Source organism: Macaca mulatta, chromosome 6, assembly GCF_049350105.2.
Source record: "Macaca mulatta isolate MMU2019108-1 chromosome 6, T2T-MMU8v2.0, whole genome shotgun sequence".
NCBI classification, from domain to species: Eukaryota; Metazoa; Chordata; class Mammalia; order Primates; family Cercopithecidae; genus Macaca; species Macaca mulatta.
In genome coordinates this window covers 70,210,463-70,235,555 of record NC_133411.1, presented here as the reverse complement: position 1 = coordinate 70,235,555, position 25,093 = coordinate 70,210,463, and the positions used below count along the sequence as shown (strand labels likewise).

Genomic DNA, 25,093 nt, shown 5'->3' with positions numbered 1-25,093 from the left:
CACTATGGCACTCTCCTCCATTGAGAGGGAAAGGGTGATGAGAAGGGGCTGGCAATGCTCACCCCTAGGAATCCGGACAAGCCCTGCCTCCCAGGTTCCCCTCTATATCCCCAGCTTTCCAACAGGCTTTGACCTCCAGGCAATTGGTTCAAAGTTGCAAGCGCTTGTGGCCCTCCTTTGAGCTCCTCCAGGCCCACCCGTGTACAGAATTCAAGGGCCACCTGGACAAACTCTGTGCTTTTTCTCATTCTTGGGATCCTTCGTTTATGCTACAGAGAGGATCTGGGGGGCAGAGTGGAGTCTTCACTAGCTGGGGTAAGAGAGGAAACGGACAGTAATGGGGGACAGGGCCAAGAAGAGGGATGGTGATGAATACTCCAGAGCAGGATCGGGTAGCAGGGCACTGGGTCACTCAGCATGTCTGGGTCACTCCAGGCCCAGTAGCTCCATGCACGGCTCATCTTCTAGCCCTAGCCCCAACTCCAACCTGCTACTGACACCTCAAAGCCAGACATAGCAGCCAGGGTTGCTGCAATCTCCTTAGAGAAACCTGGGGAGGAGTCTCCTATGAGGATGATGTTAAGACTTGAGCCACAGCAGCAGCAGTGGGGGGTCAAGTTCTGGTGGTTGAGGGTGTGGGGATCCTGAGGGCCGGCCATGGGCCCCTCACCTTCTAAAAATCCAGGCCCTTTGGAAAAGCCAGAGGGATCCATCACCAGGCTGGTTTATGGCTCTCCATGCTGAACTGCTCCAGTTCCCCAGGCTGAAGTCACTCATTGGCCAGTGAAGACTTGCCCAACCCCAGGGGGCCGAGGTGGGTAGTATTCCATAATCCAATTGCCTGCCCAGGGGCTGCCCACCTGCACTGAGCAGGCCTGAGAGGGCAGGTCTGGCTGCTGCAGAGACTTTGGGGTATGTGGCTGGATGTGCAGATTACTGGTCTCCAGGGGGACACCCTGAGTGATGGAAGACAGGGTGGGTGACATTGGCAAAAACTGTTTAGGCCGCTGCTGTTGGGACCTTCTGGCATCAGCTGGACCTGCGGGCAAACTGAGGGAGCTGAGGGGTACAAGGCAGTGGTTGGGGGGAAGCCCAGGAGTAGAGGTTGAGTAAGTTAGGGGCAGATGAAGAGTAAAGTGGAGGATGAGAGGAAGAGGAGGAAGAGGAAGAGGGGGAGGGGGAGGAAAAGGGGGAGGAAGAGGAGGATGAAGAGGGGGAAGAGGAGGGGGAGGGCCAGGGGTACTTAGTGAGGGGTGGCCCAGGAAGGTAGTGGGCAGGGCATGGTGGGCCAAGGAGGAGGGAGGTAGTGATGGGTGGCTGTGGGAGCCCTGAAGATGGATCTGAAGACTGCTTAGGGAAGCCTGGAGATCGGGATTGCTTAGGGAGGACCGCAGGGATGGGTGGCTAAGGGGTCAACAAAGTCCTGGTGCATCATGACCTGGGCCCAAGACCAAGACCAGGCCCAGGCCCTCACTAATGCCCAGGTGAGTCATGATGTGAGTCAAATTGGAGGTACTGTTGCCCCTATTCAGACTAAGGTAGGCTGTCTCCTCAGGGTCCAGGGGGGTGGGCAGTGCTGGCGGAAAGTGCAAACTGGTGAGGTCAGGTAGGGACCTCCTCCCATATCCAGTATTCGTGGCAGGTGGGAGGACAGGCACATTGACAAGCTGGCCAGGAGATGGAAAGATATTAATTCCAGGGACTTCATTAAGACCAGGGTCAGGAGGAAGGTGATGACAGCTTCTAAGTATCCCATGGCTTCAGCAAATGCTTGTCACCTAGGAGAACTTCTCTTCAATAGCAGGTACTCTGGAGTCCATTTTACCACCCAGAAATGTTGGGTGGGCAGGATGCTGGGAGATGTGGGGCCTGAATAAGTATCCTGGGAACTGGGGTTCATCACACTTGTGTGAAGGGCAGAGGCAGAGCTTGTCCTGTTAAATGCAGATGCTGGGCAAAACAGGTACCCCTTCTCTGCAGGGAAATTGTCCCAGGGGATAGTCCTTAACCAGCTGGACACTTGGGGAGGAGATAAGTAGGCAGGACTATAGGGAGAGCTGTCAGTGTGGTAGGGTACTGGCAGAGAACCACCATACCAGGAGCTCCTTGCTTATGGCAGTTGCAGTTTTTGGGTGTGTAACTGGGTGGAGCCGATGTCCATTATCATCTCCTCGAGGTCCACTGCGTCCTCAGCCTGACACTGCTTCTTGCAGCATGATCTCACTAAACTTGCACAGATTGAAAGCCAAGGCTGTGGCTGAACAAGGCTCATTTGCCCCTGCCCCCGATGTCACCATCTTCCTCCCCTGTTCCTTCCTGACACCCTCACAGTACAAGCCACTGTTCCTCCCTCAACACCTCCCAGCATCCTACTCCAGCTGAAGCCACTGCCGCCTCAGCCTCACGAAGAGTTTTGGAAAGTACAGGCAAACCCTTCAGAATAGCTCCCCAATCATTATTTTACCAATAGAACACCTCTTGGTTTTTAATACCAAAACCTCCTAAAATGTACTTTTCTCACAATGCAAGATTTTTCTGGCCAATATTTATGTAAGGAAAGATTTATATTTGTATATGACAAAACTCAATTGGCATTTTAAATAAAAGAGTGTGTAAGAAAAGTTTGGAGCTACATTCCAAATATAATCGATAGACTGTTAGAATCACAGTAGACATAAAAAATCATGCCAAGTTATCAAAGTGATACAAAATGTAGGTACAGGATGATGCTTTTATCATATTCAGTACAAGCCATTTACTAACACAGTTTGCTTGTCCTCAATGTATTTCTATAGCCTCTCATATATTTGTTTAGCCTTTGTTTTGTTTATTGCTGAGTATCTAAATATTTAAGAAAATGCTGAAGAAAACAGTGGGAATGGGCAAAAAGCAATTATAATGGAAGAAAAGATTTTACTATATATAAACCTGATCTGTTAATCTCATTGTTTATTGATCACACATGATGATATTTTACTTATACAAAGGTAATTAATAGTGGTTAGTTACATTTCTGAATGTGGTTAGGGAGTTCATGTTGATAAGACTGCCATTTTTTCCCATTTAGTCTACATTCAACCATTTGACCTAAAAAAATGACAATCTCATATGGTTCAACTTAATATAAAAGTAATGTTCACCCCAAACTTAGATGTCAAAAATTTATAAAAATAAAATCTGCCAAATGAAACATAATAAATATTTTGAAATATAATCTTTAATCAAAGCCATTTTATGTTTAGCTCATTTTAAGAAATATTTTTTACCTCATTTAAGGCTCAACTTTTTGTTAGGGTGAAATTAAAGGAAAAAGTTCAGATCTCAACTTTTTATTATCTGTTGGTAAATATCAAGACACATGATTTTTAAAAAGAAAAAAGCCACAAATGACTGAACGGAACATACATGCAAATTTAAGCCATCTTTGCTTCAGTGAATAAAAATAAACACATGGAATTCATATTTCAAGACTTTCTAATCTTTAAGATAGTTACTTAAGATCTGGTATTAGTGCTATTTGTCATAAAAGCTCATATATTCATTGAGCTGTCAAAAACAAGTTTTACATGTTGACAATTGCCTTTTGGTCTCTGAATACAGGATCCTATTATATGTTTTCTAGTTCACAGCTGAGTTCACAGCAGCTGTGAGGCTAAGAAATGCCAGCAACCAATTAGGCTGGCATAAACCTTGTCTAGCATATAAAGTATAATTTGGTTGCAAATGGAGGAGACAAGAGCCAAAATAAGTCAGCCAAGAATACTAATAAAATTTCATTACAAGTATTTAAAAGTCAGAATATTAAAAATCTAACAAAAATATGTATTTTATTAAGAGGATATAGTAGTAGAACGTTAGGAAAAATACAAAAAAGCAACAATCAATTCTTTTCAGATCCAAGCAGTTTTTTAAAAGGTTGCAGTTGTTTCTGACATACTTAGGATTACAAACTCTATTTTTTTTTTCTATTTCTAACTACCCTAATCATAGGATTGTGATATATGACTATATATATGCCAAGTCTTCCCCCAAAGTGAACATTATTTTTATCAGTTCCCCTTTAGATGTTTCTATGAAAATTTCTCTTCATACTTTTAAGATATTAAGACCTTTACAATTTTGTTTTTTTTTCTTGAGACGGAGTCTCGCTCTGTCACCTAGGCTGGTGTACAGTGGACGATCTCAACTCACCAGAACCTCTGCCTCCCAAGTTCAACAAGCAATTATCCTGCCTCAGCCTCTCAAGTAGCTGGGATTACAGGCATATGCCACCATGCCTGCAATCCCATAAAAAGAATTTTTTTTTTTTTAGACAGTCTTGCTCTTGCTGCCCAGGCTGGAGTGCAATGGCGTGATCTCAGCTCACCGCAGCCTCTGCCTCCCCGGTTCAAGCGATTCTCCTGCTTCAGTCTCCCAAGGAGCTGGGATTACAGGCATGCGCCACCACGCATAGCTACGTTTGTAATTTTAGTAGAGATGTGGTTTCTCTATGTTGGTCAGGCTGGTCTCGAACTCCCAACCTCAGGTGATCCGCCTGCCTTGGCCTCCCAAAGTGCTGGGATTACAGGCATGCGCCACTACGCATAGCTACTTTTGTAATTTTAGTAGAGATGTGGTTTCTCCATGTTGGTCAGGCTGGTCTCGAACTCCCGACCCCAGGTGATCTGCCTGCCTTGGCCTCCCAAAGTGCTGGGATTACAGGCATGAGCCACCACGCCCTGCCTAGACCTTTATAAAAATTTCAAAACCTAAATATGTATAAGAACAACAACTTAAATTATTAGCAAAAATAAAACTTCAGTTATAAGATTGTTTATAATGGCTATTTCCAAACCCTTTGAAGTTGTTTAAATCTGTTTTGTTTAAAGTATGATAAATTTAAAATATAACAAATCAATGCTTTATAAAATATTACTACAAAAAATATAATTTAAAAATTTTTACACATATTTTTAAAAAGTAGTCACTGGTGAGTCACATGAATACAGCCATGTAAAGAAAATTAGGCCGGGCGCGGTGGCTCAAGCCTGTAATCCCAGCACTTTGGGAGGCCGAGACGGGCGGATCACGAGGTCAGGAGATCGAGACCATCCTGGGTAACACAGTGAAACCCCGTCTCTACTAAAAATACAAAAACTTAGCCGGGCGAGGTGGCAGGCGCCTGTAGTCCCAGCTACTCGGGAGGCTGAGGCAGGAGAATGGCGTGAACCCGGGAGGCGGAGCTTGCAGTGAGCTGAGATCCGGCCACTGCACTCCAGCCTGGGTGACAGAGCGAGACTCTGTCTCAAAAAAAAAAAAAAAAAAAAAAAAAAAGAAAATTAATAGGAAAATCTAGTTTACATGCCAATAAATTAAAATATATAGTGTATCTATTCTTGATAAAACCTCTAGCAACCCCTTCCATTTTCAATCAGAATACCACCAAATAATTTAAAAGCATTTTTAATAGACTTTTAAAAATATGCTAATAAAACTAATTATCTCCTGTACCTCTCAAGCAGCAACTAAGAGGAAAACATGCATAAATATCCATTCTCAGAAGAACAAAGAAATATTACTCTGAATTGTAAAATCACACATTCAGACCAAGTGTCTGGCAGAACAATGTTGTTTCCAGAAGAAGAGTACAATAAATAAGCTTATTCAAAGTGGTTGGTAAACAGACACTTGAAGGAAATACTTTCTTCCAAGTCATTCCGCACCAGATAAATTATCTTAGAACACACTGACGGTAAAACCTTTGCCACTTCATATCAGGTGATTGATTAAAACCTTTCTTAAATAACAGGTTTTCCATCTTTCTTTCTTTTTTGAGACAGGATCTCACTCTTGCCTAGGCTAGAATTCAATGGTGCAACCTTAGTTCACTGAAACCTCTGCCTCCCGGGCTCAAGTGATCCTCCCCACTCAGCCTTCCGAGTAGCTGGAACCAGAGGTGCCTGCCACCACACCCGGCTAATTTTTATACTTTTTGTACAGGCCGGTTTTTGCCATGTTGCCCAGGCTGGTCTCAAACTCCTGGGCTCAAGTGATCTGCTCACCTCGGCCTCCCAAAGTGCTGGGTCTACAGGCATGAGCCACTGCACTGTGCCCGGCCCCATTTTTCTTAAATGATAATTAGATACATAAAATAGTGGTTCCAATCAATTGTATATTTAGTTATTAAAACAATTACCACTGTAGAATGCAAATTCAAAAATTGTACTGCCATCTTTCCAAGTTAAATCATAGAAAAACATGTTAATAAGCTTTCATTGTCTAAAGAGGTTTAACATTGGTCTTTTAAAACAGATACAATTCCTTTCTTCAGCTTATTAAAAGAATTCTAAAAGGATGCTCCTTTAAGAACATGAAAATAATTCCCCTCTTTAATACATTTATATTATAATCTTATCATAACCGCAAAATGGAGAAAAGTTGGGAAAACAAAGATTGTCAAATGTTGCTTTAAAATAGACTAAAATGACAAGGATGCTACAAAAAAGCATTATTTAGAAAGTGGAAGTTAACTACACAGTAATATTCATAGTAATGTTAACTACACTAATAGTCACACATTGTATCTTGGTTTTGCCAACTACCTCAAAGCAGTTATTATTTATAATCTAACAGTAAATGTCAATTTATTCCTAGGTGCCACTGACCAATAAATGAGGACAGAAAGAAATTTGATTTGTTGGAGGTCACACAGCAGATCAGCAGCAGATCCAGCAGAAGTCAAAGTCTCAAACTCTGATATTCAGGTTGTGTTAGCTAATCTAAGCAGTGAGGAAAAGAATCCTTCATGAGGACTATGTAGCATTACACCTTCTTCAATAGCTTTAGTGGAACAAGAAGCCATTAGAGAAGGACATAAATAATGTCTCAGCTGACACTGGTAACAGTGCTGTTGCTGTTTAGTAAATCTCTGGGGAATGTGACTTCTCCAAACATAGAGATTTTTTTGTTTGCTTTATCACTCTTAAGATGTTAGTTTTTTAACTAAACCGAAAGTTTTAGTATTTCTTTTCTTAGACATTAAACACAAACCTGAAAGTCTGACACAAGGAGAGGAAAAAGAAAATGATATAGCTAAGATTTTCATTAAGAAAATACAACTTAAAAATGGGACAAATTTTATTCATATTGAAAACAAACTATGAATTTTCAAATTCTTACCTCAACTATTGTTTTGAAAAGGGATGTAAAAACTCAATAGTGCTCAGTTCCTATGGGGTGATGGGGAAACTTCGGATCTGTTGAGCTGCACACTAACAATTAAGGTAGCATTATTATTTAGAAGGGCCCATTGTGCAGCTTTTTAGAAAAGTTTCATTCAGAATTTGCATAAGAATAAGAAAAATGTCATAAAAGAGCTATGATAGCATCAAAAAGTATTAAATCAGGCCGGGCACGGTGGCTCACGCCTGTAATCACAGCACTTTAGGAGGCTGAGGTGGGCGGATCACCTGAGATCGGGAGTTTGACATCAGCCTGACCAAAATGGAGAAACCCCGTCTCTACTAAAAATACAAAATTAGACAGGCGTGGTGGTACATGCCTGTAATCCCAGCTACTAGGGAGGCTGAGGCAGGAGAATCGCTTGAACCCTGGAGGCAGAGGTTGCAGTGAGCTGAGATCAGGCCATTGCACTCCAGCCTGGGCAACAAGAGCAAAACTCCGTTTCAAAAAAAAAAAAAGTATTAAATCACTGTAGTTTCCTGATGTTATTCAGCATATTTGGGGCTGGGGAAAGGCAGGGTTAAAACACCATCCAAAACCACTTGTAAAGAGAACAAAAAAACCAAAATTCTAAAATCACAATGTAATATGATTATGATTCTAGCTGAAATAGTAACAATGTTAAAAAAAAGTTAACTAAATCTCAAAATCTGTAAGTCTCAATTAAAAGGTTGTTCTTCATATCTACATTCCTTTCGGTAACAGACTATACTAAATGTATCTTTACTCATGTGTTAAAGAATAAAAGATTTCCTATTTAGAATACCAAAGACTTTTACAGTGGTGTTGTTGAAGCAACATGTTGCCAATAGTTCAAAATTCTGAAGAACTCTTTCCCAGGTGTTCTCCTGAATACACTGAGCGATGCTATCTAATTGTGCCCTGGCTTAAATTTTTATTTACCCAAAAGGGAATTCCATACCAATATAGCTGTGCTATTCTGTGAACTTTTCACAGCTACATATACATATCATCGTCTCTTATGCATACATCCTAACGAGACAGGGATCTTGTGGAATGTTTTTCAACTGTCAGTGCAATGTTACTATTCCCCCACTCTGTCATCTCAACTGCTGCTCCACTCTACTTATGGGAAGCCTATGATGATAGTGGCCCTGAGTCACGGAAATTTCTACTTTCAAAGCCTGGCGAATTTTGGTTAGGGGAATAAATGATCACTCTTCTAAGCCCTTTTACCACTAGGGTAAAATGTCTATTTCAAATTCAGTGCTGCCAGAACTAAAGATACATAAAGAAGAATGAGATCATTGAAGCTCCGTGTGGCAAAAAAGGCTAAAGTCAGATTATGAGTTTGGTTTCGTACATGTGAAGTTTAAGATATCTGTCCAGTGGAGATATGAAGTAGGCTGTCTAATAGACTGGAGATGGTCAAAGCTGAAGAAAAAAGCTTGGGGATTGTCAATTCAAATCATGCATTCTCAGTGGGGGTGATATCCCCAAGGTGGTAAAAACTGGCTCTTTGGAAGGGCAGATCTTAAATGGTTTATGGCCCTTCGAAGGGCCACAACCCATAAATAGATGTAGAGAAATTTCACTGCGAAGGGGTGATTAGGCAATAAAGTAGTCAAAAGGCTTCTCAGGCAGAGCAATAATGGAAAAAAGGTTTGCAAAACACCAATATAGACAGTATTTTTTAAGACAATCAAAGTGGATGCGACCACTAAGAGAATGAGAGTAGAAGTTATGATCTTTGAAGTTCTGTACAGAGGTCAGGGAAATGAGATACCAGCAAAGGAGATCAAGAAGTTACCAGAGAAAAAGAAGAAAAATCAGAAGAGTAGTCACAGAAGCTAAGTGAAGGTATTTCAAACAAAAGGGAGTGAATTAACTGTGTCAAATGCTGCTAACAGATCAAGTAAAATAGGAGCAATGCCTAAAAGTGAGAGTAGTCAAGAGGTTTTTGTTTTTTCTTTGAGGCAGTGGTTGGATCTCAACTCACTGCCATCTCCGCCTCCCTGGCTCAAGGAATCCTCCTACCTCAGCCTCCTGAGTAGGTAGGATCATGGGCATGTGCTACCATGCCCTGCTTACCTTTGATATTTTTTGTAGAGAAAGAGTTTCGCCATGTTGCCCAGGCTGGTCTCAAACTCCTGGCCTCGAGCGATCTGCCTACCTCAGCCTCCCAAAGTGCTGGGATTATAGGTGTGAGCCACCACACCCAGCCTAAGAGGATTTTTTTTTGATGGGAGAAATAACAGCATTCCCATATTGATAGAAATGATTCAGTGAAGAAAATAACTGTTGATGCAGCACAGAGAGACCACTGAAGTTGTGACTGGGCAGGTGAAAAGAGATAAGATCCAGCATACGAGTGGAGGAAAGGGGCCTAAAAGAGGAACAGAAAAAATGTGTCCATAGCCAAGTAAGAAAGGCAGTCATAGGCACAGATGCTAGTACTTGGGTAGATGTGGCTGACTTATAGTTCTTTTCTGGTTGCTTATATTTCTTGGTGGTGAAATGACAAGCAAGGCCATTTTGCTGAGAGTGTGCGTGAGCCAGGAGCAAACATCCTCAAGGAATGAGGAAAGTTGGCAATATCAGTAAGATTTCTATTTGATCCCAGCACTTTGGGAGGCTGAGGTGGGTGGATCATGAGGTCAGGAGATCAAGACCATCCTGGCTAACACAGTGAAACACTGTCTCTACTAAAAATACAAAAAATTAGCCAGGTGCGGTGGCAGGCACCTGTAGTCCCAGCTACTTGGGAGGCTGAGGCAGGAGAATGGCATGAACCCAGGAGGCAGAGCTTCCAGTGAGCCGAGATAGCGCTACTGCACTCCAGCCTGGGCAACAGAGCGAGACTCCGTCTGGAAAAAAAAAAAAAAAGATTTCTATTTGAGAAACCAGATATACGGTGTCTCCGCTAACCAACAGACAGAATACAAACACAGAAATATGGGGATAAAGGCAATGGATTCCGTTTTTGGTAAGTTTAAGATAGTGGCAGGAAATACATGTGATAGTATCTAAAAGTAGATCAGAAACCAAGAGAAATATTTGGTCTGTAGAGGCATTTTTTTTTTAACTTTTATTTAAGGTTTGGGGTTCATATGCAGGTTTATTACACGGGTTAAACTGCATGTCATCGAGGTTTGGTATACAAATGATCCCATCACCCAGGTAGTGAGCAGAGTACCCAATAGCTAGTTTTTCAACCTTCCCACCCTCCCTCCTCTAGTAATCCCAGGGTCTATTGTTGCCATCTTTGTCTGGTATTTATCCAATATTTAGCTCCAGCTTAACTAGTTCACTGTTGATGGACATCCAGGTTGATTACATGTCTTTGCTATTATAAACTGTACTGCAATGAACATACGAGTACAGGTGTATTTTCTGTAGTAACAATTTATTTTCCATTGTGTATATACCCAGTAGTGGGATTGTTGGGTTGAATGGTTTTAAGTTATTTGAGAAATCTCCACACTGCTTTCCACAGTGGCTGAACTAATTTACATTTCCACCAATAGTATGTGAGTGTTCCTTTTTCTCTGCAACCTGGCCAACATCTGTTATTTTTTTGACTTTTTAATAATAGCCATTTTGACTGGTGCAAGATGGTGTCTTGTTGCAGTTTTTACTTACATTTCTCCAATGATTAGTGATGTTGAGTATTTTTTCATATACTTGTTGGCCACGTCTGTCTTCTTTTGAGAAGTATCTGTTCACGTCCTTTACCCATTTTTTTTTCTTTCAGAGCAGGAATGAAAGTTTATTTAAAAGCTTTACAGTTGGGCATGGTGGTTCATGCCTATAATCCCAGCACTTTCGGAGGCCAAGGCAGGTGGATCACCTGAGGTCAGGAGTTCGAGACCAGCCTGGCCAACATGGTGAAACTCCATCTCTACTACAAATACAAAAATTAGCCAGGCATAGTGGCGGGTGCCTATAATCCCAGCTACTCGGGAAGCTGAGGCAGGAGAACCACTTGAACCCAGGAGGTGGAGGTTGCAGTGAGCCGAGATCACGCCATTGCCTCAAGCCTGGGTGACAGAGAGAGACTCTGTCTCAAAAAAAAAAAAAAAAAAAAAAGAAAAGAAAAAGGAAAAGAAAAGCTTTACAACAGTAAGGAAAGGAAAGGAAAGAAAGAAAGCACAACTTGGAAGAGGAATAAGCAGGCGACTTAAGAAAGCAAGTGTGTCCTTTTGCCCATTTTTTAATGGGACTGTTTGCTTTTTGCTTGAATTGTTTCTTATAAATTCTGGAAATGAGACCTTTGTCATATGCATAGTATGTGAATATTTTCTCCCATTCTGTAGGCTGTCTGTTTACTCAGTTTCTTTTGTTGTGCAGAAGCTCTTTAATTAGCTCCTATTTGTCATTTTTTTTATTTTTGTTGTAATTGTTTTGGGGACTTGGTCATACATTTCTTTGATAAGGCCAATGCCCAGAATGGTACTTGCCAGGTTTTCCTCCAGGGGTTCTACAGTTTGAGGTGTTACATTTAAGTCTTTAATCCATTTTGAGTTAATTTTTATGCATGGTGAAAGGAAGGGGTCCAGTTTCAATCTTCTGCATGTGGTTACCCAGTCTCCCCAGCATCGTTTACTAAATAAGGAGTCCTTTCCCCATTGCTTGTTTTTGCTGAAGATCAGATGGTTGTAGGTGTGTGGCTTTATTTCTAGGTTCCCGATCTTGTTCCACTGGTCTATGTGTCTGTTTTTGTATCAGTACCGCGCTGTTTCGGTTACTGCAACTTTGCAGTACAGCTTGAAATGGGGTAGTACGATACCTCTGGCTTTGTTATTTTTGCTTAGGATTGTTTTGGCTATTAGGTTCTTTTTTGGTTCATATGAATTTTAGAATATATTTTTCTAATTCTGTGAAGAATGTCATTGGTAGTTTGATAGAAATAGCACTGAATCTGTAAATTGCTTTGGGCAGTATGGCCATTTTAACAACACTGATTTCCCATCCATGATCATGGAATGTTTTTCTGTTTGTATCATCCCTGATTTATTTCACCAATGTTTTGTGATTCTCATTGTACGGCTCTCTTTATCGTCCTTGCTTAGCTGTATTCCTGGGTATTTTATTCTTTATGTGGCTACTGTAAATGGGATTTTATGCAGAGGCATTCTGAAGAAGAATTTTCATTACAATTTTTTAATTAATTTATTTTATTTTATTGAGACAGGGTCTCCCTCTGTTACCCAGACTGGAGTGCAGTTGCACGAACACAGCTCACTGCAGCCTCAACCTCTGGGCCTCAAGGGATCCTCCCACCTCAGCCATCAGTGGCTGGGACCACAGGTACATACCACCATGCTCGGCTAATTTTTGCAAGGTATTTTTTTGTAGAGACAAGGTTTTGCCATGTTGCCCAGGCTGCTCGTAAACTCCTGGGCTCAGGTGATCCACCCATTTTGACCTCCCAAAGTGATGGGATTACAGACATGAGCCACTGTACCCAGCAAAAAAATTTAAAGTATTATGAAAAATAGCAAACTTACACAATAGATGATAACCCCCTACATTCAGCTTCACTAATTTTCAACATATGGTCAATCCTACAGCTATTTCTATCCCCACAACTGGGTTATTTTGAAACAAATTCTAGCTATCATATCAACTCATCAGTATTTACTTCAGAATGTATAAAGCTATAATTTTATGTGTTTTTAACATTCTCCCTTTTAAAAACCTTTTCTAATATATTTATTTTTCCATCTGTCTCAGATTTTTTTTTTTTTTTTTTTTTTTGAGATGGAGTTTCGCTCTTGTTGCCCAGGCTGGAGTGCAATAGCATGATCCTGGCTCACCGCAACCTCCGCCTCCCAGGTTCAAGCGATTCTCCTGCCTCAGCCTGCTGAGTAGCTGGGATTACAGGCATGTGCCACCACGCCTGGCTAATTTTGTATTTTTAGTAGAGATGAGGTTTCTCCATGTTGGTCAGGCTGGTCTTCAACTCCCAACCTCATGTGATCTGTCCGCCTCGGCCTCCCAAAGTGCTGGGATTACAGGTGTGAGCCATCGCGCCCAGCTTTCTAAGATGTTTTAATAAAGCTGATTTGTTGTTGTTGTTTTACTAAACTGAATCACATTCCACTCATCTATTTTAAAGTAACATTAAAAAATGATCATTAAAAAAAAAAACCCAAAACCATAAAACAATCTTTACCATATTTACCATTTAAACTCTATTTCCCATGCATCTCTTAACGCCTGGTTTTGTGCTGTGCTTACTATGGTCTCTGTAAATACTGATAAATTATACCATATATGCACATATGTGTATAGGCACACAGATAAAAGGCAACCTTCTCCCACCCTTCAACTCTGGTAACAAAGAGATGACTTCAAGACTAGAGTTGCAAGGCATTTCAAGGCCTTATTCATCCTTTACCAAACACTTGCAGCGTTATTTGCTGACAAATGCTTAATTAATTTGTTTTCTATGTTAAAAGGTCAAGAACAAGTGTTAAGATGAAGGAAGAACATAAACATTTAAGTTTAAACATTAATATAGCCTATGGAAAGGCCTACATAAGTAGTAGGTCTCATCTTGGATTAGACAATGGTTTCTTAGACGTAACAAAAGAAAAATAGATAACTGGATTTAATCAAAATTAAAATTTTTGTGTTTCAAAGGATATTATCAAGAAAGGGAAAAAACCATCAGAATGAGAAAAAATATCTGTAAAGCATATTAGATAAGGCAGTAGTATCCAGAACTTTTATACCTCAACAATAAAAAGATTAATATTGACTGGGTACAGTGGATCATATCTGTCATCCCAGCACTTTTGAGAGGCTGAGACGAGAGGATCACTTGAGCCCACGAGTTTGACCAGCCTGGGTAACATAGTGAGACCTTGTCTCTCCACCACCCCAATCCCCTCTAAAAAAAATTAGCCAGGCAAGGTGGCTTGTGCCTGTGGTCCTAGCTACTCAGGCACTGAAGTGGGAGAATCACTTGGTCTTGGGAGGTAAGGCTGCAATGAGCCATGATCATGCCACTGCATTCCAGCCTGGGTGACAGAGTGAGACACCGTCTCAAAAAAAAGAGAAAACATACCAAATTATAAAGCGAACAAAGGATTTGAACAGATCTTTCTCCAAAAAAGACATACAAATGGCTGGGCATGGTGGCTCAAGTCTGTAATCCCAGAACTTTGAGAGGCCAAGGTGGGCAGATCACTTGAGCCAAGTATGAGACCAGCCTAGGAAACGTGGTGAAACCTGGCTCTACAAAAAACATAAAAATTAGCCAGATGTGGTGTGCACCTGTAGTCCCAGGTACTTGGGAGTCTGAGGTGAGAGGATCAGTTGAGCCCAGGAGGCAGAGGTTGCAGTGAACTGACATCGTACCATTGCACTCCAGACTGGGCGGCAGAATAAGTCTCTATCCTTTAAAAACAGAAAAACAAAACAAAACAAAAAACAAATGGTAAATGAACACATGGAAAGATGTTCAACATCATTAATCATTAGGGAAATGCAAATGAAAATCACAACAAAATGCCACTTCATACCCACCAGGACAACCCACCAGGACCCACTTCATACCCACCATAAAAAAGATTGAAAATAACAAGTTTTGGCCAGGATGTGGAAAATTGGAACCCTCAAATATTACTAGTGGGAATGCAAAATAATATAGCCACTTTGGAAAATAATATGGCAGTTCCTCAAAAATTTAAGTATAGAGTTACCATATGATCCAGCAATTCCACTTCTAGGTATAACCTACAAAAACTGAAAACAATTTTCAGTTATTTTATGTCCACACAAAAACTTGTATATGAATGGTATTTATAATGGCCAAAAAATGGGAAACCCAAATGTCTATCGATTAATGGATAAATGAAATGAAATATTATTCAACTATTAAAAAAGTACTGAAAACGAGTTACTATACTGGTAAACTTGAGTATGGATTATGCTAAGTGAAAGATGCTATACACTAAAGGCTATGTATTGTACAGTTTCGTTTATACTCAATGTCCAAAACAAACAAATCTACAAAGATAAAAAGTTGATTAGTGGCAGATACCAAAGGCTGGAATGAGAGGGGAATGCAGAGTGACTGCTAATGGGTATGAGTTTCTTTTAGGGTTTGTCATAAAAATGCTCTGAAATTGGACAGTGATAATAATTGTACAACTTCATGAACATACTAAAAAAAAATCACTTAATTGTACACCTTAAAGGACTCTTTAGGTTTTAGTTTTAGTAAATAAATTCAGGTTATAGTTTTAGTAAGTAAAACTATAATACTTATTTCTCAAAAAATTTTAACTAAATTACTTTATTCTCATAGACATAATATATGATACATCTTTTATTTTTCTATATTGGCTATGATAGATAAACATCAGAACTTAGATGTTTTCTATTATATGTCTGGACCTCATAAACACTTCATAAATTAAGCAGGTTATCCTTTACAGGGTCACTTAAAAAAAAAAAATTCTATAGGCACAGCCTGAACTTCACAATCCAAGCCAGCATATTTCAAAAGTGTAATGTACACTGTGCGGACAAGAGTATGAGGAAACAGGCATTTTTGCAGATAGTAAGGTAAATTCATATCTATGGAAGACGAGTCAACAAGATCTATCAAAATCACACACACACAATTATCTGACCCAGAGCTTCTACTTCTAGAATTTTCCCCTACAGATATATTCATGTATGTATAAAATGTCAAAAGTTTAAGACTATTAAATACTACAGTACTGGCTGTGTAGCAGCTACAGATTAGGCACAAATGTAAATGTCATCAGTAAAAGACTGGTTAAATAAATTGTGGTATATTTACTCACTAATGAAATGTAGTACAAGAAAGAATGAGACTATTATGTATCTACTCAAAGGTTCTCCAATGTATCATTATTATTAAGTGAAAGTAAATTACATTCCAGTACATACAATATAACATCTGTAGGAAAAAGTATATATTTACACATATTTATACTACATGTAGACAGAGATACATAAGCACAGATTTTCCTGAAAAATGAAAAAGAAGTAATTCTCTACAAATATAAGAAGCTAGTAATATTTTTGTCTCTTGGAGAAGAACTGGGTAGCTAGCTGTGGGGTAGGGTAGGATGGAGACTAATAGATATACACATACATACATATATATATCCTTTTGGAACTTAATTAGCCATAGGAATATACTGCTATTCAAAACAGGTTATTAAAGAGAAAACTACAAGCATACATTAAAAACAGTGACACACACCTTGTCATGTCATATTCTTGATGCCTGAAGGATGAAACCACACAAGTCAATTTTTTAGAATGTCAAAACTTGAATAGACAGAGCAGTGAAAGAGCAGCTGGAAGTTCATTTAGTCACTGGTTCAGTACATAGATAATTTATAAAGTGTGCAAAGTACATGTCTTAGGCAATGGGGAATATAAAGGAACTTGATCTGACCAGACACAAACATATAATATAATACAATGAGTGTTTTGACAGAGTAAAGAGAGGAGACTCTCCACTCATAAAGCAGGGGACCCATCTTAGGCTAGGAATCAAAAGGAGATACAGCAGTTAGCTAGGTTAGTTAGAAGTGGAGTGTTCCAAGGAAGTTCAGCTTGTCTGGAGTATAGTGTGCCTCAAATAAGCAGCAAGAATGAGACTGAAGAGGCAGGTTAGTTTGTTCAGGGTCCACCAGAATAAGCCATGTTAGACTTGGGTTTCATACAAAGGGCAACAGAAGTAGAGAACGCTTTCAAAGTTTTCAGCAGGTGATCAGAGGGTCAAACTTACATGCCTGAAAGGTTACTCTGAAACAGTAACTAACCAAATTATTGTTTTGGGTTTTGTTGTTGTTGTTGTTGTTATTAACCAAATTACTCTCCTAGGTGAAGAGGCCTATTAGGAATTTGTTGCAACAGCACAGGCAAGACATAATGCTAGCATGACCAAAAGTTATAGTGGTAGGTACAGAAAAAATGCAGGAAGAGTTACTTGAGTCATTAAATTAAGAGATCTGATAATAGGCTGTTCTTATTGAAAGAATAAGAACAGGAGTTCTTATAGGAGAATAAGGAGAAAGAATATAGGGGAATAAGGAGAATAAGGAGAAAGAATAAGGAGTCAAGGAAGACAACCAAGTTTCTGATTGGAGCAATAGAGTGAATGAGAAATACTGAAGTAGACTTGAGGAGGGGGCGATGGGTTCAATTTTGGACATGCTGAATCTGAGTGCTTATGAGATATCCAAGTGGAGATATGCAGTAATCCATAACATATACAAACAGTACATGTCTATAGCCAACATGGGCTAAAAAGAAGCATTTGGTTTACCCAGAAAGAGAATACTATGTGAGAAGTACTGCAAGGGTAGGATCAAGCCCTGAAGAACACTTAAAGAGAATGGGGAAGAAGCACCTGTAAAGATTAAAAAGGAAAAATCTGAGGAACAGAAGGAAAAGAAGCTCTACTTATTTTTAATTAAGGAATTGTTCTTAATAGAAACCCAAAAGAGCATGTAAAGTTAAAAGCAATGTTATTACTCTTAATAAAACTGCAACCAAAGAGCATATAAAAAAAGCATTTACCATATACTTAGAGCCAAGTTATAGTCAACTCTCAGTATCAGCTATAATTTAAAAAATACACAACCCACATATAATCCCAAAACAATTTCGAACAATGGGCTTACAAAAATAAATTTATGGCTGGACGCAGTGGCTCACACCTGTAATCCCAGCACCTTGGGAGGCCAAGGGAGGCGGATCACGAGGTCAGGAGATTGAGACCATCCCATTCAACATGGTGAAACCCCATCTCTACTAAAAATAGAAAAATTAACTGGGCGTGGTGGCACGTGCCTGTAATCCCAGCTATTGAGGAGGCTAAGGCAGGAGAATCGCTTGAACCAGGGAGTTGGAGGTTGCAGTGAGCTGAGATTGCGCCACTGCACTCCAGCCTGGCGACAAAGACTCCATCTCCACACACACACACACACACACAAATAATAATAATAATCATTTGGACAGGCCCCCAAATCAATCTATTATGTCAGCACGTTAGCAAGGTGCTATAATCTAATTGTTACCATTTTTCCTGACAATATTGTTGCTCATCTAATTTGAAGCATCCTTACAATGGCATTTGTTCCTGTTTAAATTGTCTAAAGTCTTGTGAGCAAGAGAGTTTAAACACAGGCAGTAGCAAAAGAGACTGCAGAAAACTAGAATGTCTTTGTCAAATTACAGAGCCACAGAGCATTTGTATTGAGTGCAGTAGCTACTTATCATTTTGTTGTAGCTGACAAACTAACTTCTTCTAGGGAAAAGTCTTTCAACTAATTCTTCAAAGAAATCAGATGAAGGGACACATGATGGCCATACAGCAAATACTAGTTGGATTAATAAAAACTCCTGATTAATAAAAAAGTATACCCTAGAAAGGAAAAGAAAAGCATTATGAAATTAATTATTTGACTTCCAATGGCTGGAACATTAATAGTGCACAAAAATGAATTACGGTCTACAATGAATTAGTATATAGAGGATTTTGGGAGCAGACAATCTATGTTCTAATCTCAGATTTGCTACTTATTTTATGTATGACCTTGGACAAGTCAACTTCCTCATTATAACAATATAAGCAAGTTTTGACCAACAGTAGTATTTAATCAAAGAGCTTCCTATGGTTAAATTCTAAGACGTACCTCACTAATTAGGGCCTCTAATTTGTTCTCATTTCTTAAAAATCTTATAGGTGGCCGGGCGCTGTGGCTCAAGCCTATAATCCCAGCACTTTGGGAGGCCAAGACAGGTGGATGACCTGAGGTCGGGAGTTCGAAACTAGCATGACCAACATGGAGAAACCCCGTCTCTACTAAAAATACAAAATTAACTGGGCACGGTGGCACATGCCTATAATCCCAGCTACTCGGGAGGCTGAGGCAGGAGAATTACTTGAACCCGGGAGGCAGAGGTTGCGGTGAGCCGAGATTGCACCATTGCACTCCAGCCTGGGTAACAAGAGTGAAACTATGACTCAAATAAAAAAAAAAAATGGGATGGGTGGCTAAAGTTGCCATACACGTGAATCCTTTTTACTATACTATAGCTCATTAAAAAATTGTTCTTCTTACATTGGCCAATAGACTATGCATGACAAAAATGAATGGCAAAATTTTATCTTAATTGTATACCTATATAACTAATCCTCATTCATAAATTATATTTTTTTTGTCTTTAATTGGTCCATTATTTCAAGAGTGGTTTAACTTTTAACACCTGAAGTTTGCATCCTCTCCTCCCCAACCTTTTTTAGGTTCACAGCAAAATTGAGTGGAAGGTATAGAGATTTCCCATATAATCCTTAACCCCACATATACACAGCCTCCCCACTATCAATGCCCTGCACCAGGTACACTCATTACAATCAATGAACCTATCTTGACACACCATTATCACCCAAAGTCCCTAGTTTACATCAGGGTTGACTCTTGGTATTGTACCTTCTATGAATTTTGGCATATGTATCGCGACATGTATCCACCTTTATAGTATCATACAGACTAATTTCACTGCCTCTGTGCTGTGCTTATTTATCCCTTTGCTTACCTCTTTTTGCAAGTCCTAAATTGCAAACTGCAGTTTAGAGAGTCTGAATACTGAAATGGCACTTAGAATCCTAAGGATGAAAAAGAGAAGGCAAATGCCAGGACAGAAAAAACAGGCCAAAAGTAAGAGCAAAGAAAAAGTGAAAAAGAGCAGCTGCATTTCAAGAAACAAAACACTTCAATCCTTAAAGAGCTGATGCCATATTATGTGTGTACTGCTTTTCCTTCTCATTCCGTTCCAAGAATTCTGAGAGGGTCCTGGCTAACACACTATATAGCTCAGTATTAAGAAGGCAAAGTACTCAGTTATAGCTTAAGCAAATTCCCACTGCAGGTAAACATGCAATGGAAGTGATTTATACCTTAAACTCACTTACTTTTAGGATATTAGTGGCAAAAACTATATGCAGCCTGAGTTGGATGCTCTCCTTGATATTACCTTGATAGGCTCTACAGTCCTCTACACCGTATTCTTGAATAGGGTTAGCTTGATGAAATAAAACTGAAGAGATTTAAAACCTATACTCAGACTTTCCAAATGTTAAGTAAGTCCTTTCCTTTCAACTCATCTGCCTTTATTCAGCACAAGTGATATACTGCAAAATAACATCAATTCTTCTTGCAGTGTGTTCTGCATATCATTTGTTCCTTAATCATTGCTCACCCTCCTAGAGTGATGAAATCTTATCCATGCTACCTCTCATTTTCAGTACTACTCTCCCTCTAATCTATCACTAATCACTAACTCCTATTACTGCTCTTAGGAGATTAAGTCCTATAGTAGTTTCCAAGTGTCCTAGAAATTAATTCCAAGATCCTTACCTTACCTCTGTTTCCAGGTCTTTAATAGGGTGTCCCAGATTATCCCTCCTTCCATATCTTCCTCATCATCCTGCCCTCTGCCTGTTTTAAACGCCCTTCACCGGACAGTTCTGTTTCCAGTCAGGGACTTCCTCCATGCTGTCCTACATGGCTAGAATGCCTCCTTCCCCTCAGGGCAACCTACTGGTCATCTTCCTCTTACCATTTAAACTTCATTCTCCACGAAGTCTTGTCAGACACTCTGTTAGGAGATACCACTTTTACTAAAATAATGGATCACAACACTGGCTATACCCTGGAATCACGAATGTGTGACAAGTTAAGCTTCACCAGTATGTGAGGTGCCTTACAGTAAAATACTGATACCTAGACTACATACTAGAGAGACTCTCTAGGTAAAGGAACCAGATATTGGCTGTGGTGGGTTGCCTTTTTTTTTGGTCTGTTTTTTTCCACAGCCCCACAGGTGATCTACTGAACAGCCAGAGTTATGAACAGGCTGAGCATTCTTTAACCCAAAATGCTCCAAAATCTGAAACTTTTTGAGCACCAACATGACACCACAGTGGAAAATTCCACACACGACCTCGTGATAGGTTGTGGTCAAAACGCAGGCATCAGGCCGGGTGTACTGGCTCACACCTATAATCCCAGCACTTTGGGAGTCTGAGGCAGGCGGATCACTTGAGGTTAGGAGTTTGAGACCAGCCTGGCCAACATGGTGAAACCCTGTCTCTACTAAAAATACAAACATTAGCTGGGGATGGTGGCACACGCCTGTAATCTCAGCTACTCGGGAGGCTGAGCCAGGAGAATCACTTGAACCCAGGAGGTAGAGGTTGCAGTGAGCCAAGATCATGCCACTGCACTCCAGCCTGGGTGAGAGAGTAAGACTCCATCCTAAAAAAAAAAAAAAAAGTTCATTCTTAGCACAGTATAGACACTCAGCAAATTTTATCACAAGTTTGTTTCCTGCTGATCCTGTCTTTCCTGTAGGTAAAATTTGGTCAAAATTAATGCCAAAACCTACAAAAACCTCGAGAAAAAGTCTTCAAAAGTAAATAAAACATAGCCCAGGCAGGAACCTGATTCTTACAGTTCCTTGGCCATAATACATAAGGAGGTTATATCCAAATGACACATAACCACCAGTAGCTGGATCTACTGCTATTTTCATGCTCTGCTTCCTTGGTCTCTGTTTGTTTGTTTGTTTGTTTGTTTTGAGACAGTGACTTGTTCTGTCACCCAGATTGGAGTGCAGTGGCATGATCACAGCTCACTCATAGCCCCACCTCGTCCTCCTGAGTAGCTGGGACTACAGTCACACGCTACCAGGCCTGGCTAATTTTATTTTTTGTAGAAATAGGGCCTCATCATGTTGCCCAGGCTGGTCTCCAACTCCTGGCTTCAAGCAATCCTCCCGCCTAGGCCTCCCAAAGTGCTGGGATCACAGGCACGAGACACCACACCAAGCCAGTCTCTATTTACAAGTACCCCAACCCAGGATTTCTAGAGAGAAACCTGCTGTCAGGTGCTGGTCTGCCAAAAACTTAAAATTGAATAAGTTTGGTCAGGTATGGTGGCTCACATCTGTAATCCCAGTACTTTGGGAGTCCAAGGAGGGAGCATTGCTTGAGGCCAGGAGTTCAAGACCAGCCTAGTCAACATAGCAAGACCCCGTCTCTACAAACAATACAAAAATTAGCTATGCACGGTTGTGCATACCTGTAGTCCTAGCCACTTGGGAAGTTAAGTGAGAGGACTGTTTGAGTCCAGGAGTTGGAGGCTGCAGTGAGCTATGATCATGCCACGCACTCCAGCCTGGGTGACAGAGCAAAACCCCCTAAAAAAAATTCCTCTTGATACCAAAACAATTTAAAAGTTATAAACTTATACTCAAATAGGTACTAGAAGATAGAAAATAGGCTAATAATGACAATGTCAATTTCAATTGGCTGACTGCGGCTATCAGGGCTGATAATGCTGTATTAAGAACTCTGAGACTGGCTGGGCGCAGTGGTTCAAGCCTGTAATCCCAGCACTTTGGGAGGCTGAGGTGGGTGGATCATGAGGTCAGGAGTTCGAGACTAGCCTAGCCAACGTGGTGAAACCCCCATCTCTACTAAAAATACAAAAAAATTAGCTGGGCATGTTGGTGCACGCCTATAATCTCAGCTACTTAGGAGGCTGAGGCAGGAGAAATCGCTTGAACCCAGGAGGGAGAGGTTGCAGTGAGCCGAGGTCATGCCACTGCACTCCAGCCTAGGCAACAAGAGCACAACTCCCTCTCAAAAAACAAAACAGAACAAAACAAAAAACATAACAACAAAAAAAACTCTGAGGCTAAATTCATCAGGAAAGCATGCTAGGAGGGATCATGGATATTGGTCATAGAGGAGAGATGGCATATATGACATGTATTTTCCATCTAAAAGGTCCATAACTTCAGGAGTCTAACTAAAAAGCCTAATCTTTAAAAGGAAAGTAGTAATAATGTACACACAAAATGGCAAACTTCTATCGATACTAATCACACTATAGATGAATCACTTATTTACTTGTTTGTGAGGGCAGGAACTATTTTTGCTTTATTCTGTTTTTGTATCTCCAACACTTATCAAAATGCCTGATACATAGCAGGATGTTAATAGAAGTGTATTCAATGAAATCTGCAAAAAAAAAAAAAAAAAAAAGGAAAAGAAAAGAAATATAAGACCACATTATTTTGATATGCCATAATCACTTAAGGTCTATACTCCAAATATCACACACCCTAGTGAATGATCCAGTGAATTTCATGTTTTATCGTAGTGGGTAACGAGATCCTCAAACTCATGGGCTCAAGCAATTCTCCTGTTTTGGCCTCCCAAAGTGCTGGGATTACAGGCACGAACTACGATGCTCAACCTAGAAACATGACTTTTAAAAGGAACACTTCCCTCACTCATATTACTCTTGGGGGATAGTTTAATATGGTGAAATTCTAATGTCTATTTTCACTTAGCACTATAATATCATTCATATTACTTTAGCTAAAAACTGGAAGACAACTTAACCTGTATTTGTTCTACAACTGAACCAGAAGAATAAAAATTAGTTTTATCCAAGGTTTAAAAATTGTGTCTGTTCTTAAGCTTAAGAATCATAATCTCAAAACAAACAAACACCTTAAAATTATTTTAGGTTACAAAACAGAGGTGTTAAAATTAAAGGAGATGGCTGAATCCAAGAATCAAACTTTGCAAAAGATTAATGTCATATTAATCACAACTATACTTATGACTAGAAAGAATGGAGTCTAGATGATCTCTCAAGGAATCTTGTTCTGGATTTTCCACACTCTTGCCCCTTGTCTCATTTGAGCACACAAGATTTAACTGGCTCTTTGCTATTTTCTCTAGTATTTTAGCAATCATGACACATAAAACAAGTTGACACACAGCCTTTCCTCAGAGTTTCAAATCTTTGTCATAAGAATCAAGTGGCTAGGCGATGAATATAGATTCCTGGCTTTCTGTGGTACTTTTGGAAGCAATAAGTAAGTGACTATTTTAAGTTTTTTGCGCTTCTTTCATAGTAGTGGAAAGAATTTTACTACAGGGGTTTGTATGTCTCAAAAAAGTTACTGAAGTATACAACTTCACACCATAATCAGCTAACATTTGTCTGCAGCACTTAAGAGAGCTGGGAGTGAAGGGATTTAGGCTTTGGCCCAGGATATGCCCCTTATCAGCCATGTGATCTTGGCAAATAATCCAACCTCAGATTCTTCACCTATAAACCGATAATCTGCCATCTTCCTATCCTGCTTACCTCATAGAGTTCCTGTGAGGATCCAATTAGTTAACATGTCTTGAAGCACTTGGAAAACTATTAAGCCCTAACAAATACGTATACAGAAACATTATCGTCCTAGTCCTCAGGCAAAAGGGAACTATTAGGTCACAAATTCCCCTATTCCATCTCACCCGCATAATCAATCACATAATTGTACCGAAAGAACAACTGTATTGCTACATGGCTCATCTTTATTACTTAAATTTACACACTCTATTCTCCAGAAGCCTATATAATGACGTGTAAAGATGAACCAGCAGAAGAAAAATGTGGCAAAGCATATAAAGAATTCGGCCATTTAAAATCTTTTCTGAAGATTTTCTTTGCCTGTCCTGAACCCCAAAATTCCTGATGGGTCCTCAGAAATTGTCAATTGCCTCTTGATTTCAGATGTTACAAGGAACTGTTTACACCAACACTTAACTAAGAAACAAGAATATTCTCCTCCCACAATTTTAGGTTTTATGAACTTGTAGTAACATATCACTTCTTACCAGGGATCATTCTAATCAAGCTCTGTAACACTGCTCACTGGTGCCTTTCTCTCAAGTAAGAAGCAATTTCCTACATCTTGACTGGGCTGTAAAAAGCGGTATATGGTTCCAAAATAACAGAGAATTCCTCCTTTACTGTCATAGTTCTTGATAGTCTGA

The 25,093-nt window shown here is 40.0% G+C and overlaps 1 protein-coding gene and 1 pseudogene across 6 annotated transcripts in view; both read right to left on the bottom strand.

Moving 5' to 3' along the window:
• Positions 1 to 25,093, bottom strand: part of KIF2A (kinesin family member 2A) — an 82,397-nt gene that overhangs the window by 51,909 nt on the left and 5,395 nt on the right.
• Positions 278 to 24,577, bottom strand: LOC144341346 (CREB-regulated transcription coactivator 2 pseudogene; annotated as a pseudogene).